We start from the raw sequence: 2,556 nt of genomic DNA, 5'->3' as shown, positions 1-2,556 counted from the left end.
CACCCCTCTTGAAAAAAAGAAAACTCAAAAAGTCTTCCAAGTAGAGTAATATCAAAAAGATGACATCCCATCAACCATCAACTAGTCCAAAAATCTTTCCATTGTCACCAACTTTTCCTTCCTAAAACCAAAAATCTTTTCATTTTTCAGTAGAGTAGTTTCTTCTTTGTTTTTTCATTAAAGTTCACTGTAAACCAAAAAAAATTCATCTTCCTTTGTTTAACAAGATGGCATCAAGTAGTCAAAAAGGAAATATTTTTATGAGACCTACAAAAAGTGTAGGAGTAGATTTTGATGATAAACCTTTATGGAATCATGTGAAAGTTATTTCGATTGCTCCAAATGGGGGTGGAATAGAACATGGTCTTGTAACTATTGCAATAAAATAGTTACGGGATCATATAATAGGGTGAAAGCACATCTTTTGAGATTATCGGGTCATGATGTTGAAATATGTAAAGAAAGTAGTAGTGATATATATGCGACTTTGAAGATGGAGCATGAACAAGCCGAAAGAAAAGAACCGTTGTTCAAGTTGATGCAAGAAACAAAGCTGATTATATATCACTTCCGGAGGGGACTGATTTAATTCAACAAAAAAAGAGAAAGAGTTCGAGTAGTGGAGCTATAGGAAAATCATTTGGCATCTATGAGAGAAATACGAGTAACTAGGACCAATTTAGTCACGTTTTCATGTTCCAATTGAACACTGTCCATTTTTGATTATTCTCAAAGGATAAGATTATTCTCTTTACCAAACATATGCCTTCTTTTCTTTTACACTTCACAATCGTATTCTACTCAAAAATCCGTAAACAAAATATCTCTCTTCTCTGCGAATCATTTTTTGAACAATGAAATCCATAACATAAAGGGGGGGGGGGAAAGTGCTAAAAAACCGATTCTAATTCTATATATTCTTTCTGATTTCTATGCCTTTATCTCAGCGAAAAAATCAAATGTCCAATCCATTTATTTTTCTGGTATTCAAGCAGGTTGGAATATGTATTATCATAATAATGGTAGATATGGTCGACAAATTAGCCGCTAGGATGTTCTACGCATCAGGTTTATTGTTCAACTTTGCAAACTCTCCTTATTTTAAAAAATATTCTAAGTTTCTAGCCGAAAATTCCATTCCCGGTTATATTCCCCCATCATATAATAGATTGAGGACAACTCTTTTAGCTCAAGAAAAAACACATATTGATAGAAAGTTGCAACCAATTAAAGGTACATGGAAAAAGAAAGGATTGTCGATTTGTTCGGATGGATGGTCCGATACTAAATATTTATTGAAGCAATAGAAAATGTAGGTTCAAACAATGTTGTTCAAGTTATTACGGATAATGCAAGTAATATGAAACTTGCCGGTACTATTGTGGAGCAAAAATATCCTCATATATTTTGGACTCCTTGTGTTGTTCATTGTTTGAATCTAGCTTTGAAAAGTATGTGCCAACCTTCGGAAAAATCACCTCACTTTACTAATTGTAAATGGATTTTAGAGTTACTTAGTGAAGTGAGTAATTTGAAGAACTTTGTTGTGAACCATGACTTGGCACATGCACTTTTTCAAAAATATTCGGATTTGTGTTTGTTGAAGGTTGGTGAAACAAGATTTGCCTCACACATCATTATGACCACCCGAATTCGTAAAGTGACCTTCTTTGGAGAAAATGGTCATGGATGATGAATGGAAGAATTATAAGGGGGATAAGGGAATTGAAGCCAAAACACGTGAAATAAAATCCCTTATAATGAATGATGAAAAATGGGATAGTATTGATTATTTCTTGAAATTTACGGAACCAATTCTTGATATGCTAAGAAGTGCCGATATTGATGGTCCAAAATTACATCTCATCTATGATATGTGGGACTCAATGATTGAGAAGGTCAAGAAAGTCATCTTTGAGCATGAGGGGAAAGATCTCATTTCCGGTCAATCAATTTTTTTTGATACTATTCATGATATTCTTGTGGCTAGGTGGAACAAAAGTAACACACCTCTACATTGTATGGCACATTCTTTGGTTCCCAAATATTATCATGAATCATGGCTTCAAGGAGAGAATGGAATTCGAAAGCTAGCTCCTAATGAAGATAGTGAAATTTCATTGAATAGAGTCAAGTGCTTTCAAAGGTACTTTAAAGATTCTAATGAAATGAAGCAAGTCTCATTGGAGTATGGATCCTTTTGTAGCAGAAGTGGCTATTTTAGTGAGCCTCACGTGATTGAGGCTATGATGTATGAAGATTCTCTTTCTTGGTGGGCAAATCATGGGGTCTCGGCTCCACTTTTGCAACAATTAGCTTACAAGTTGCTTACTCAACCGGCTTCTTCCTCTTGTTGTGAAAGAAATTGGAGTACATATTCTTTGATTCACAATATCAAGAGAAATAAGTTAGCAACTTCAAGAGCCGAAGATTTAGTGTTTGTACATTATAATCTCCGGTTGTTGTCTCGCAAGAAAGAGAAATATATAAATGGGCCAAGCAAATATTGGGATGTTGGTATGTCTATATTTTCTTTATTATTTTCTTCAATTATTT

Source organism: Solanum tuberosum, unplaced genomic scaffold, assembly GCF_000226075.1.
Source record: "Solanum tuberosum cultivar DM 1-3 516 R44 unplaced genomic scaffold, SolTub_3.0 scf00562, whole genome shotgun sequence".
NCBI lineage: Eukaryota > Viridiplantae > Streptophyta > Magnoliopsida > Solanales > Solanaceae > Solanum > Solanum tuberosum.
Note: the sequence above shows the minus strand (reverse complement) of the source record.